At 43.8% G+C, this 15,719-nt stretch overlaps 1 protein-coding gene across 2 annotated transcripts in view; it reads left to right on the forward strand.

The window, feature by feature from the left end:
- Positions 1-15,719, forward strand: part of GALNT7 (polypeptide N-acetylgalactosaminyltransferase 7) — a 136,021-nt gene that overhangs the window by 14,878 nt on the left and 105,424 nt on the right. The gene's annotated exons all lie outside the window — the stretch shown is intronic.

Consider the following 15,719-nt stretch of genomic DNA (forward strand, 5'->3'; position numbering starts at 1 on the left):
GTGTAGAAGGGAAACATACATGACCATGTGTGAAATAGAGAGCTGGTGGGAATTTGCTGTATGATTCAGGGAACTCAAACCAGGGCTCTGTAACAACTAGAAGGGTGAGAGGTTCAAGAGGGAGGGGACATACGTATACCTGTGGCTGATTCATGTTGATGTATGGAAGAAACCAACATAATACTGTAAAACAGTTATCCTTCAATTAAAAATAAATTTTGAAAAATTAAAGAAAAAATCTGCCTCCCCTCCCAAAAAAAGAACATGTTTCGCATAAACAGGCAAGCAGGAGACAAGCTCTATTTAAGGTCAGGAGATTCAACAGCTTCATGTTTTTTGCAATAATCCAGGGCTTCCCCGGTGGCTCAGATGGTAAAGAATATGCCTGCAATTCAGGATACCTGGATCCTATCCCTGGGTGGGGAAGATCCCCTAGAGGAGGGCATGACAACCCACTCCAGTATTCTTGCCTGGAGAATCCCATGGACTGAGGTGGCTGGCGGGCTCAGTCCATAGGGTCACAAATAGCTGGATACGACTGAAGTGACTGAGCACAGCACAGCACAGGGGTGGACCATGCGTGCACTACTTAGTGGATTGCCTTTTTAAAAATTTTACTGTAGAAATATTTCAATTTATATACTGTTTCTAGGATATAGTTCTGTAAGCTAATCTTTTAACATCTGGTCATTTTAGCATGGAGGTGATTTATGGGAAAGAGGATATTAGAAAGAAAAAAGAAATGCCAGTGTGCTGGGAATCACAGATCTGACATCATCGTGTATAATCATATTTGCAGAGTTGTTTTTCCACCTGTCCCTTACCAAAAAATAAAAAGCATCAATATGATTCTGAGTTTTTAGATGCTTTATAAAAGTTGCTGTTTAACTAATTTTGGGTGCATCCTGGCTAAGCCAACAGTTAGATGGAGAAAAACAGAAGTGATTGGAAGGCGAACACAGCTGGACAAGCCTCTGGTCTGTGCTGGACGTGCACCCCACTGTCTCCCGCTCTTTCTCACCGGGCACCGTCCACGTAGTTTTGAGCTGTGGTTGCTGAGCAGTCTGAGCTTTTAAACCTCCACTTAGTGAATGAGCGTTAAGAACTTGAAGTCACCACTGTGGGGTTAATTATGAGGCTTAGTAAATGCATCGTTAACTTTACTGGTCTTGGTCCTGTTGTCTCTGTGCTGTAAAGACTAAATCTTCTTTTTACTGATTTAGTTCCACCACTTCTGATTTTTCTCAGATATTGTTCCCCATACTAGGAATGTTTAAAAATGAGAATTATGCCTGTTTAGTCCTTGCATAGGGCTTCCCAGGTGGCACCAGTGGTAAAGAACCCACCTGCCAATGCAGGAGACTCAAGAGACACAGGTTCCATCCCTGGGTCAGGAAAGATCCCCTGGAGAAGGAAATGGCAACCCACTCCAGTATTCTTGTGTGGAGAATCCCATGAACAGAGGAGCCTGGCAGGCTACAGTGTATGAGGGCCCAAAGAGTCGGACATGACTGAGCAACTAAATAATAATGATGACTCGGTCTCCTGCTCATCAGCCGTGTCTTACTGGCTGGAGAAGACAGACCTGAGCCCTTCTACAAGCTTCTGTTCCAGTGACAAACACTCCTTGTCTGCGGGTGGTGCCTGCACTTCATCCTTGGTCCTCAGACCCGAGGACCACATGATCATCTTAGGAAACTCTGGCGAGCTCCTGTGTTGCTCTCCAACAGCTCTCTGATCCTGCCGTATTATTCATCAAACATGATTTCAGTTCTGTTGTTAAATTCTTATATGCAGCACACACTTCACAATTACAGAAAAATCCTAGCAACCAGTTCAAGTAGGTCTCTTAGAACAACCCTGCTTGGCTTGTCCTACGTCTTGCCCCATTGCTTCAGCAGCCCGATAAGTCTGAGTATTTATATTTAAGAATTTATTATATCCAGGGAATCCCAACACAAGTGGTTCTTTGACTTGGGCTGTTAGATACACGGTTTTAGGTATAACCCATATTAGATTTCTATTCATGTAGAATTAGATGTCCAGCATATAAATTATGTTTCAGTTCCTGGGAACTAATTTCGTATCATGAAAATAATCAAAGCAGGTCCACTAAACCAAATAAATACTTTTATAGACGTTTTATAGGCACAGAAAATCAAAGCCACGTCATAAATATTTGGTGGATACATTTTTTTACATAAGCAAGGTTGAGTGAAGCTTCTAATTTTAAAATATGCATCTAATAACGTTCACACCGAAAGCACCACCTTTTATTTCAAAAACTCCCTGCAGTAATCACAGATATTCTTCCTTTGCTCCAGGGAAGTTCTGTGTTGAAAATTAGCATCATCTGTCTTGCCCGTTTTCAGTGCCTGCTCAGTGAGCACATGCCTCTGGAGGTCTCTGAGACAGAGGGCTCTTGCCGTCTTCCCAGCTGTCCCGGGGAAGAGGGAGGGCTCTCCTGGTTCCATGTGAATGTGAGGGTGGTGCATAGATGTTTGGGGTTTGTATCAAAATACAGATTTGACTAGTGTAACAGAAGTCTAAAACGTTAGGACTTTCCCAGCTACATAAATACCCACAATGACCCAGCCAGTCTTGGTTGGCCCTGCATGACATCGTTGGCATCAGTGCCCCTTCTGCCTTGTTGCTCGGTCATTAACTCATGGTCTGTGTCCCCACAGTAGGAAAGATGGATGCAGAAAGGGGTGGCTGCTCCATCTGTAACATCACCTTCAGCTACGTCCGGCTGATCAAATGTCCTCACTCTGAGGGATGCTGGGAATGGATCTGTAGTCTACATAGCCACAAACATGGATGAAACTGTGAGATTTGGAGGACTTAATCAGTGAGATGGAAGAAGAGAAAGGAAATTGCGAGGAATAGTGGTCTTTGCCACAGGATAATAACATGTGCTTTTTTTTGATGATAAAGTTGTAAAACAGGGGTCAAAAGCCACTTGTCACTCAACCTTTAGGCCTCCCTAACTTCCCCTTCCCTGGAAAGATCATCTTGGTTTTGGTATCTGGTATCTAGTCACTAAGTCGTGTCCAACTGTTTTGAACCCCATGGACTATAGCCCACCAGGCTCCTCTGTCCATGGGATTTCCCAGGCAAGAATACTGGAGTGGGTTGCCATTTCCTTCTCTGGGAATCTTCTGACCCAAACTTAAAATCTGTTACTTTTTTTTATGTGGACCATTTTAAAAAGTCTCTATTGAATTTGGTAACAATATTGTTTCTGTTGTTTATGTTCTGGTTTTTTGACTGGGAGGCATATGAGAATCTTAGCTCCACTACCAGGAATCAAAACCACCCTCCCCTGACCTGGAAGGAAAAGTCTTAACCACTGGACCACCAGGGAAGTCCCTAAAATCTGTTACTTTTTGTGTCACCTGTTGGTTCTGAGACTCTCAGGCTTGTCTGCTGAGCTCGCATCAACAGGACAAGGTTTTACTTAGGCACCCACCAAGCAGCACTGTTTAACACAAGCCTTCAGGAAGTTTGCCGTCACGTTGAGTTACTACGAGTTATTACAATCCTGACCTGTTGTTTGTTGGATTGTTAATAGATGGAATGGTTTCTTATCTTGTCTTTTTTTTTCCCTGCTAACTGGAACAGTCCCTCCTGTGTCTGATGTTTTAGGTCAGAAACGTGGAGGAGGTCTGGCCTTTGCAGGGTTGGCGAAGGTGATCAACCACGCAGAAAGGGTTATGGGTCGTTGGAGGAGTAAGCAAAGGGTTCTCATAGCAGCACTGAGCCGTAGGTCTCACAGTGGAGAAGTGACGAAACACAGTGGAGATCTTGAAACTAAGTGGTTCAAAGAAGAGCTCCCACCCTTGGGGCGGGGAGTGGCCACAGGAAGAGCTGAGGCTATCAGAATTTGGCAGCTCACAGGGGGCCTGCATCTCGGGGTTCAGACCATAGGGGCAGCCTGGTGGGGGCCCTGGCCTCCTGTCTCTCTAGAGTGTCATGAGGCTGAATGAGAGTGGGGGCTGAGTGGGGTAAATGCTAGCTTCTGGAACCATCCATGCTGCTGTGGCGAAGGGCCTTCACTCAGATAGCAAGCAAACAGGGGATCTCTCCTGTCAGCCTCCCTGCCTCCCTTGCGTGCCTCCGTTGGCAAAGCCTAAAGGGGAGACAGTCGTCCAGGGAGAAAGGTTGAGAGAGTTCCCGAAGCTAGGGTCAAAGAGAGAAGGGAAGACTAGAGTGGAGAGACAGTAGTTGAATGAGAAGTGCGGTATTTGCTGGGTCTAAAGTCCTCGTATGGAAAGTTCATGCCTGAAGGTTTTGAGCCCAGCAGCACTGAGAGATGGAGAAGGCAATGGCACCCAGCTCCAGTACTCTTGCCTAGAAAATCCTTTGGACAGAGAAGCCTGGTAGGCTGCAGTCCATGGGGTCCTTAAGAGTTGGATACGGCTGAGCGACTTCACTTTCACTTTCATGCATTGGAGAAGGAAATGGCAACCCACTCCAGTGTTCTTTTCTGGAGAATCCCAGGGCCGGGGGAGCCTGGTGGGCTTCCCATCTGTGGGGTGGCACAGAGTCGGACACGACTGAAGTGACTTAGCAGCAGAAGCAGCAGCAGCAGCACTGAGAGAACTCAGAGAGCAGGTCTGGGCTGGTCCTGATGTGGGTTTATCTTCCCCAGGAGACAGGAACAGGCTTTCTTTTCCAGGTTCCTCACCTGTCTTGCACCAGGACCGCAAAGAGCTCGCCTCCATCCTCACAGCCTCCAAGTTAAGGATGCAGCTTGGGCTTCCCTTTCTTTCCTTTTGAAACCTGTTATGAAACTGCTGTTTATACATTTCCTTGAGCCTTTCTTGAGTTTATTTTATTTATGTGACTCATCTAAAAGCCACTTAGACTGTCGGTGTCTTTCATTGTTCTTGGTCTTGAAGCAAAGCTGATAAGGATGTAGGCTGTGTCACCGGGAAAGGAGCAGCCTAGTTTGTGGAACCAGGTGAATGTGAAGAAACTAATATTACACCTTAAGTATTAAAATAGAGGGTTTCCCAGGTGGCTCAGTGGCGAAGAATCTGCCTACCAGTGCAGGAGCTGCAGGTTCGAACCCTGGGTAGGGAAGATCCCCTGGAGAAGGAAATGGCAACCCACTCCAGTATTCTTGCCTGGAGAATCCCATGAACAGAGGAGCCTGTCAGGCCACAGTCCGTGAGGTTGTAAAGAGTTGGACATGACTTAGCTAGCGACTAAACAACAAGATTCAAATAGAGTGAATGGTACCTGCAAAGTAGAAAAGAGAAGCTTGTGGAGGAGAGTGCACTTTGGGGCTCATCATCAGAGGGAGGACTTTGGCAGGCTGGGGGGCAGGTGTGGGTGCGTGTGGTGGGGAAGGGGGCAGGTAGGAACTGCAGATTTGGAGGGAGAAGGAAGTAGTTACTATTCCAAGATGGCGTGTGTTCTTATGTGTACTTTGTATTACAAAGAAGCCTTATTCAGTTGCCCTAGAAACATTCTTGTTTGGACTTTAAGAAGGTCTTCTTGGTTCAGAATTTGGAGTTTGACGGGTGTTCTCCGTCCTGCTGGTCCATTACGATTCTGTCCTTTAGCCCTGTTCTTGCCTAAATGTCATTTTTATAAGCAGAAGAGTCCTGTTGCTTTTTACTTAAATCTTCAAGCTGAAGCTGTCTCATCTTGTCTTCATATTCGTTTTCCCTCCCAGAACAATTCCTAGTTTCCACACCTGGGGCCTGTCCTGAGGGGTATCAGAATCGCCAGACGTTGACAGTGGCCCAGCTTCCAGGCCTGGGGTGCCAGAGCGGGCCGGGGTAGTGTCACTTCTGCCTGTGCAGGTGAGCTCTTGTGTGGTCATCATCACCTTGAGAGGCAGCAGAATTAAAGTTTAGGGAAGGGATCAGGCTGCACCCGCCTGAGCCTCTCTCCCTCCGTGTTCCTGTCTGTGCCAGTGGTTAATGTCATCCTCTGGATAGCATTGTCTCAGACGGACCTGAGGCCACAGCCTGGTGTCTGTCGCTCTCCATGGGGGAAGGCATGGCCCTGTCCCACGGACACAGCTGATAGGAGCAGCCGTATCTGAGCTAGATTAATCACAGCCTTGGTCCTGGGACCTTTGAGTCACATGGCATTGTCCTCTAGAGGTGGTTTGTAGACACGGCACCATGATCAGCTTTCTAAGCATCACAGTCACTTAGTGGCAGTCCCCAACTATAACAATGGGATAGTTTTTCTACAGATGGGCGTTGGTGGGATGGTTCAGGATTGTCCAAGCACGATACATTTATTGTGCACTTTACTTTTTGTACTATTACATCAGCTCCACCTCAGATCATCAGGCATTAGAGCCCAGAGGTTTGTGGACCAAAAGATCCTGACGCTGGGAGGGATTGGGGGCAGGAGGAGAAGGGGACGACAGAGGATGAGATGGCTGGATGGCATCACCGACTCGATGGACGTGAGTCTGAGTAAACTCGGAGTTGGTGATGGACAGGGAGGCCTGGCGTGCTGCGATTCATGGGGTCGCAGAGAGTCGGACACGACTGAGTGACTGAACTGAACTGACTTACAGGGCAAAGTTTGGGGAAGAAAACCTAGAAGTCTTGGTGAAGAAGCCAGTCATCAGAGATAGGAATAAGGTGGACTTTCTTCCCAGAAGCAGAGGTGAAGGGTGTTCAGAAAAGGACGAGCCCAGGAAACAATTCTGCTTCTGCCTGAGAACCTTCTCATTTCCCCGAGACCTACCCATTCTTCCTGCAAATTAGGTTCTATGACATTTGCTTGCATCCTTATAATAAATGCCATTTTGCTTAAGCTAACTTAAATGGGCTTCTGTAACTTACACACAGATTATTTACGAGTAACATGCACCTGTACAGAAATAATCTTCTGCTTTAACCCACATGAATCTTCTGCTTTAACCCACATGAATTACTATCATGGTAATTATATGTATAAGCTAGAGATTTCTGAGCAAGACTCTCAGATCACAGACAGGAAGTTGCTCCCACCCTGTGTCTCTCCCCAGACCTCACCTTTGTGTATAAGAAACAGCCATCAAAGATGAAGCATGTTTTTGTACAAGAGTATAATTTGTTTTTCCATAATTTTTTAAAGATGCCTGGATTTCTGTTGATCTTTTTTGACAAAGAATCATTAACTGTGATGTATAGTATTTTATATGGAATTTGTAGTAATTTCTTTGTAGATGAATGATAACCCAGAATTCAACAAAGTAGAAAAAAGGAATTACTTCTCAATTTGTTGGCATTTAGTTAATAGGGCTAACGATCGAGTAGTACGTTTGCTTTAACTATAATCTCAAAAGTTAAAATGTTTTTTCCAGTTAAGAGGAAATATCATTTTTACTTGGTGTCTGAAGAATATACACCTAATGAATGGGGAATAAATCTGTCATTTACTGGGGAGGTATCTGAGTGGATTATAAAATAGATGATTGTACCAGAGCTGTAGGCTACAGTATTAAGTTTTAAAGAAGAGGCTAAACACGTTTAGTTGTTAACAAAACTCATCCTTTATTGCTGTATTTACTCTGAGTTTTTGGGTTAATATTAATATAAATTTTGTTCATAGACTATGTAGTTAGGAAATTTTATAGTAAAGGCAATTAGACTTAGTTTTCAGCTTTCTTATTTGTAAATGGATTTAAGGTCTTTTTGATGGTCTAATTAAATATTTCTGTAATGGTCCAACTAATTGCTTCATGACTTGATTATTTATTTTACAGTATTTGCTTAGGGTACAGAGTGTTAAAAGCATTAAGAGCTCATAGAAGGTTAAGAAAGCTAATGATGTAAGCTAATTGGAGCTCTTATTGTCAGATTTAATGTAACTCATTAATACAGAGTATTTTTAGAGGAGTGTTTTCTACATGCCTTGGGTTTAGAGGGACAATTTAAATTTAATGTGGGCAATTCGTCTTAGTACCAAGGATTGGTAAATACCATGTTGCAACTTTTAGAAAATGTTTGGAAAGTTTGGGGAATTTCTTTTTTTTTGTCAATACTTTGATAATTGCAGTAGCTTTGAGTGTAAATTTAGGGATTCATTACAGTTAGAAACAAGGGAAAAGATGGTGTCTGCTGATGGTAAATCAAAATTCATATCAAGTTTTGAATCTAAGGCCTTTTTTGGAGAGGGTGTCACGTGAGTCTTCCATCAGGATTTTATGAGAGGTAAATCTGGCTTTTAGCTGAGGGAGCATCCAGACCTGACGCTAGACCTCTCTGTCTTTTGGGACTGCTGAAGAGACCAGTGAACAGCTGTGTGACCTGGGAACTTGCAACCTAGATTTCCTTTGCTAAAGTTCAGCCAGAACCCTTGGTGAAGTGGCAGGAGCCAGTTTTCAATGCCCATTTAATACTAAAAATTCAATTTGTTCATAAGGTTTGGTTTCACATGCACATACATGATGTATTTATAAAGCCATTTCTCTCCTTTAATATCAAGACCAAAGTACGAAGTGTGCCTCTGGGATTTGAAATTGTGTGTTGAGTTTGACAAGGTGTCATTAAACAAGTCTGTTGCACCTCTTATACCTTAGTGTTACTCATTCAGCCTCTTCCCTAAGTATTTGTGACCAACTTTAGTTACATCTTAAGGGGGATTTAAAATCATCTGTCACAGACTTCCCTGATGATCCAGTGGCTAAGACTCCATACTCCCAATGCAGGGGGCCTAGGTTCAGTCCCTGGTCAGGGAACTAGATCCTGCATGCAGTAACTAAGAGTTCACGTGCCACAGCTAAAGATCCCACATGCCACAACTAAGACCCGTGCAGCCAAATAAACAAACAAATACTTTCAAAAACCCATCTATTAAACGGATAGGCAAAACAGTCTTCCAAGGAATGAAGCGGATCTGAGTTACTGACTCGGGTTCTAGGCTAACTTTACAGTAAGTTTCATATTTGAAACACTTCTCTGGGTCTAATGCAGTTCCATTCATTCCAGAATTTAAATTTACAGGCTTGAGTCAGTTCTCCTTCTTGGATCATTCTGCAAATGAACAAAAGCAGCATGGAATACCCCCTCACGTCCTGGGGCCTTCAGTATCTGAGTGAAAGCCAGAGATATACTTTCTTCTCTCGGGACACTGGGTCTGAAGATAAATAATTTCTCAGTGTAGCAACGGAGTCCTCCTTACCCTGACAAATTTCTCTGGACACTCTGTGATCACTATGAAGGATTTTGTCGTGTTCCGTGCTTCCTGTGAATGTGGTTCTTGAGGTGGGGAAGGGAACCTGGGCTTGGTGTACTCAGACGTGTGGTCTTAGACAGCAGACAGACACTGGATCAGGTGTGGAATGCAAAGAAGCTTCAAAAATGTCATGTGGAATTTAACAATGCCATATGGAAAAAGACTCACCATGTGGCTTCTATCGACATTTTAATTTAAACCCCCAAACTAAAATGAGCCTCTTATTGATATTATAAAGTCAAAAGTGTAGCTGCCTTCAGGTGATATGGAAATTAATAATAGCCCCAACTGCTCACTTCTCTTCACATATGAATGAGACACTTATAGTTGTTTGATAGTTCCCTAATTAACAGGAAAAAGTTAACTCTTGTACAATGCATGACATTAAGTTATAGATAATTACACTGCAGTCTCCTAGTTCCCGTTTTGATAATGGAGAGTCTAGAGTTGAAGTGTGTTTGACTAACGCGTTTCGTGTATTCCACAGGCCCTTCTGAAAGGAGCTTGGAGCTCAGACAGGCGCAGGCACTATTAGTATGATCATATGAAGGTTGTTGTTGGTTGTCAGGAAAACAGATTCGCTTGGCAGTCAGGCTGCTGTAGTGTAATAACTTTGTTTCCCTGGTGGCTCATGGGTAAAGAATCTGCCTGCCAATGGAGGAGATGTGTGTTCCATCCCTGGGTTGAGAAGATCCCCAGGAGGAGGAAATGGCAACCCACTCCAGGATTCTTGCCTGGGAAACCCCATGGTCAGAGGAGCCTGGCAACCTACAGTCCATAGGGTCACAAAGAGTCAGACAGGACTTAGCAGCTAAACAACAAGTGAAGTAATGACCTAACCTCAGAGCTGTTTCCATATTTGGACTTTGCTTTTTGAACATTGTCTTCATTTCTGTTGTTGAAATATCAGATTAATGCATATCCAGGTTTGGTACTTTACCTGACATCCATTATGTGTTCAGTTGCTAAGTTGTGTCCAACTTTTTTCAGTGCTATAGACTGTAGCCCACCAGGCTCCTCTGTCCATGGGATTCTCCAGGCAAGAACACTGGAGTGGGTTGCTACTTCCTCCTCCAGGGGATCTTCCCGACCCAGGGATGGAACCTGTGTCCCCTGAGTATCGAATTGCAGGCAGATTCTTTACCTATTGAGCCATCCAAGAAGCCCACCTGACATCCAGGGGCAGATTTGTACATTTGAGAGGTGTGTGTATTTCAGAGAAGGTGAAAATTTTAGATCTTTTATTTTATCTATTTTTTACAGGGAAACAAAAGGAACTATATCATTTGAGATTGTCAAGATACAGGTAGTATGGGGTCTGATTCCATGAATGCCGTATTTTTTATAAGCTCTAAAAGTAACCCCAGAGTCTCACATTCTTATCTCTGAAATTATATTCCTATCTTAAACAAAACAGATATGCCAGGCAGGACTTCTGTAACTTGAGCTTTTATAAATTTGTGCTGCATCTATCATAACATGCTTTTTTAGAACCATCATGAAATTTCATGCAAATGAAACAAGAGAAAGGATATCAAGGGCTTTGATAACCTTGGACCAGCTCTTGTGATAAAAGTAATTCATTTCCCAATCAACTCAATTCTAAAATATGAAAAAGCCTTTTCTCTTCTTTCTGAAATCTTACCCTGTAGAGGCATAGAAAATGGCACTACGTGACATTAGAGATATTCCTATTTTGTTTTGTGCTTTGCTGAAAAAGGTCCTTACAGTCAAACTATGGTGTTTCCAGTAGTCATGTACAGATGTGAGAGTTGGACCATAAACAAGTCTGAGAACTGGAGAATTGATACTTTCAAATTGTGGTGCTGGAGAAAACTCTTGAGAGTCCCCTGGACAGCAAGGAAATCAAGCCAGTCAATCCTAAAGGAGGTCAACCCTAAAAATTAACTGGAAGGACTGGTGCTGAAGCTGACACTCCAATAATTTGGCTTCCTGATGTAAAGAGCCAACTCATTGGAAAATACCCTGACGCTGGGAAAGACTGAGGGCAGGAGGAGAAGGGGGTGGCAGAGGATGAGATGGTTGGATGGCATCACTGACTCAGTGGTCATGAATTTGAACAAATTCTGGGAGATAATGAAGGACAGGGGAGCCTGGTGTGCTGTAGTCAGGACTTAGTGACTGAACAACAAATTAGGTGCCACAGTACCTAATGTGGTCCAATATTGAAAAATAATTCTCACCACCGTTCCTTCTGGTCTGGGAATTAATTATGCCTCCAAAAGCATTAGATAAAGTTGCATTCCTATAGGGCAAAGGTGTGGTGGGCTATAACAAGTAAAAGAATTAACTCAAGGGTCCAAGGTTACAAACACTGCCAGGGACACAGCAGGTAAGGGATATGGAGACTTAGCAGCAAATATTGGCCCAACACGTGAAAAACCCTTCACCAATACAATTTCTAATCAATCTTTTAACTGCTCAAAGGGATCTGTATTTAGACAGTTTAGAACATCTCCTGCCTCTCACAGTTGGGAGGCTCTGAGCAATCACATGTGGCCGGAAAAACCTATTCAGGCAGGCTAGAGGACTTCCAAAGGATTTTGTAGGTTGAAACACTATCAGACCCAGGAAATTTATTAACTGGAGCTGTAAGTTAACTCTTTTTTCAGAGAGAGGTAGTGGGGGACAGCCCCCCGTAAAGTCAGAGGTGTAGGTGAAAGCACAAAGCAGAAAGTAGGCAGACTCTGGTTTTGGGGGTAGATGCTCAAGAATTTCCAGGGGGACTCCTGAGGCTCGATCCCCCCTTTGCGTATGCCGAGCGTCCTTCCTCATGACCTTTGCCACGGGCGGAGTTCCTCACGCTGGCTCCCGGCAGTGATAGAATTCCAGTTGAGCTATTCCAGATCCTGAAAGATGATGCTGTGGAAAGTGCTGCAATCAATATGCAATATGCAATATGCACTCAATATGCAATATGCCAGCTCCCAGCAATTATGGGATCCCAGGGTCTGTATTGGAGAAGGCAATGGCACCCCACTCTAGCACTCTTGCCTGGAAAATCCCATGGACGGAGGAGCCTGGTAGGCCGCAGTCCATGGGATCACTAAGAGTCGGACTCAGCGACTTCACTTTGACTTTTCACTTTCATGCATTGGAGAAGGAAATGGCAACCCACTCCAGTGTTCTTACCTGGAGAATCCCAGGGACGGGGGAGCCTCGTGGACTGCTGTCTATGGGGTCGCACAGAGTCGGACACGACTGAAGCGACTTAGCAGCAGCAGCAGCAGTGTCTGTATAGGCAGGGTCAGTGGGAGTTGGGCTGTCCTCCACCTCTGAGGCATCCTGGCTGCCACCTCTTACCAGCCACCAAAGCCAGGACCCTAGTGAGGGGACAAGCAGGCTGAGAGGAAGGGGGACAGGACGCAAGGGCTCCAGAGCCTAAACTTGTGTGCAGAAGCCCTCACCCACCCTCTGGGCTTCCAGGTAGATTGGGGAATATTACATAACCTGTCAGAGCCTCACCCTTGTGTGAGATGGGGATCCTACCACCCTCACCGGGCTGCCCAGAGGATTTTTTTTTTTTAACTATTTATTTGGCTGCACAGGTCTTAGTTGTGCCACACAGGATCTAATTCCCTAACCTGGGACTGAACCCGGGCCCTGTGCATTGGATGCACGGTCTCATCCCCTGGACCACCAGGGAAGTCCCTGCCTAGAGTATTGTGTGTGTGCATGCTCAGTCGTGTCCGACTCTTTGCAACCCCATAGACTGTAGCCTGCCAGGCTCCTCTGTCCGTGGGATTTCCCAGGCAAGAATACTGGAGTGGGTTTCCATTTCCTTCTCCAAGGGATCGTCCCGATCCATGGATCGAACCTGCATCTCCGGCATTGGCAGTCGGATTCTTTACCACTGAGTCATCAGGGAAGCACCCAAGTTTACTTTGAACGACAACAAAATGTTCTTGAGGATTTGTAAGTCTCAAGTTCGGTTGTCTTCTATTTTGGATAAGTGGAAGGTGGTAAGAGGATTTGAAGGTAGGATGGAGCACATGAGCTCTACAGTGAGCCTCTTGTAGAAGGATGATGTGAGATTAGAGTCATGGTTCTGTAATAACAGTGAATCAACGGCACCCCACTCCAGTACTGTTGCCTGGAAAATCCCATGGATGGAGGAGCCTGGTGGGCTGCAGTCTATGGGGTTGCTAAGAGTCGGACCGTACTCAGCGACTTCACTTTGACTTTTCACTTTCATGCATTGGAGAAGGAAATGGCAACCCACTCCAGTGTTCTTGCCTTGAGAATCCCAGGGATGGGGAAGCCTGGTGGGCTGCCGTCTATGGGGTTGCACAGAGTCGGACACGACTGAAGCGACTTAGCAGCAGTAGCAGCAGCAGCAAATGACACTAGGCACTAAAAGAGTCATCGTGTTCCTTCTGAATCAACAGAAGTTCAAATTTAATGGGAGTATTTCAGCATTTTATTGATTTCAAATTCATAGAAGATTTGGCAGTCCTGGTAGAGAATAGGAAAATATCAATTGCTGCAAGCCTTCATAACCCAAAGAATTCATTTGCTGACCGTTTAGATAAATGAGGGATTTTCATGAAGCTTAGGATTCGAATTCTACGTGTACATGGAAGAAGTCATTTAACTATCCAATTACACGTCTACCTTATGTCGCAGGCCTTTGGAATTAATTACATTGCGTTCCACTGAAAGGCTCTCGCCTTCTGCAACAGGACAATTTTATGCCAAGAGAAGGAAATGTCAGGTCTTTTTCTTAGAGAGAGCCACATTCCTCCTTGATTATTTAAGGCAGAAAGACAGTCACTCAGATGAGTTGTTTTTAAAGCCTTTTTCAGTTATCTGCACGTGTCATCCATGCCACCATGTTCTAAACCACTTTGTTCTCAGATGCACTTTCTAAAATCTGTAGGTTTCTGCACTTTAAGAAAGGGAAAAATGAGTTTTACATACTGGTTTTTGTTGGAAGTTGGGGGTAATCCTAATTACCACACTAATATTAGAGATCTGACAACCTCCTACATGTTTTAAGGTTCCAGATGTAAGACCTAGTAATTTGAATAGTATATATTCTCCTCTGCTTGCTAACAGCAGTTTTAGTCCTTTTGAAAAGTAATGCTGTCTGATCTGGAGAGGATGCTAAGGGGTGCAAAGCCATGTTTTCTCATTAAGGATGTTGCAGCAAACATAATTTGCGGGATATAGTCATTGTATTCTTTTTAGTACAGAGATTCTATAATCCTGAAATTCTATATTATGGGGTGCATTGAATGTTGCTTTTTATTTCAGTGAGGCAAAAGTAATGTTCTGAATAAAAAAGGGATTAGAATAGCCTTTCTCAAATACCACTTCTGAACCCCGGCTTAAAATCAGGAAATGTATCACAGCAAAGCCTAAGAGAAAGAGAGACTATTTTATGGGACAGCTTCTGTGAGCAAGGATTACACAAGGTGTTTTCACAGAGCATTTAATTCTTACGATAAACCTTCAAGATCTGTGATGTTATCCATCTCAAATAAATTTGTTCAGATTAAGTATGTTGTCTAATGGGTTTGAAAGTGATTGTTTAGACTTTGTTTTAATGTCTTTAAAGTTCAGAGCCAGATTTTTTTCACTTAGCTTTTAGCAACTATATAATACCTTTTAGAATGAAGTTTATGTTTGTCTTTTTTTCCCCCCTTGATTTTACTGTCTTTGTTTCTCTTTTCTGCCTGATATTTTTAAAAATACAAAATTTTTTTTTTAATACAAAAAATTGTATTTTTATGGTATGTCTTTAGGTTGTTTTTTTTTTTAGTCACTCAGTGGTGTCCAACTCTTTGTGACTCCCATGGACCGTAGCCCACCAGCCTCTTCTGTCCATGAGATTCTACAGGCAAGAATTCTAGAGTGGATTGCCATTTCCTTCTCCGGGGGTCTTCTCAATCCAGGGATCAAACCCATCTCCTGCTTGGCAGGTGGATTCTTTACCACTGAGACACCTCGGAAACAATGTCTTTAGGTAGACCACCTCATATTCTTTTCAGTAAAAGAGTAGGACTATTAAGTTAAGTGATTTTAATTAACTAATTACAAATTTGGGCAAAGTCACACAGGTAGGAAATGGAAAGTCTCGATATTAATATGATTAATTGCAGAATACTCACTCTTCCCAGTGTACCTTGCTGCCTTGTGGAATCCAAATTAAAAGAAAAAAAGAAAAAAACCTCGAGTGCTTTGAAGCATTTGCAGTTGTTGTAGGACAAGAATGCAATCTATTTTGAGCAAAGAGAACTGGGTTATATCCTATTTCTGTATTGAGCTGAACTGGCAAGTCATTTTCAGTCTATGGGATTAAGTTCAACACTGTATTAAATTAATGGAAATGCCCCTCCTATTCAGAGCAGACACCAATCATTGGTATCAGAGAGGGCATCTTAGGAGGAGCATTGTTTTCTTGCTAACTTCGGGCAGCGGGCAGCGTCCTACAGCCTTTCATGTTAATTGCCCTGCAGAGCCTGGGAATGCTCCAGCCAGTCCAGACCCCACAAACA

The sequence above is a fragment of the Bos taurus genome, chromosome 8 (assembly GCF_002263795.3).
Source record: "Bos taurus isolate L1 Dominette 01449 registration number 42190680 breed Hereford chromosome 8, ARS-UCD2.0, whole genome shotgun sequence".
NCBI lineage: Eukaryota > Metazoa > Chordata > Mammalia > Artiodactyla > Bovidae > Bos > Bos taurus.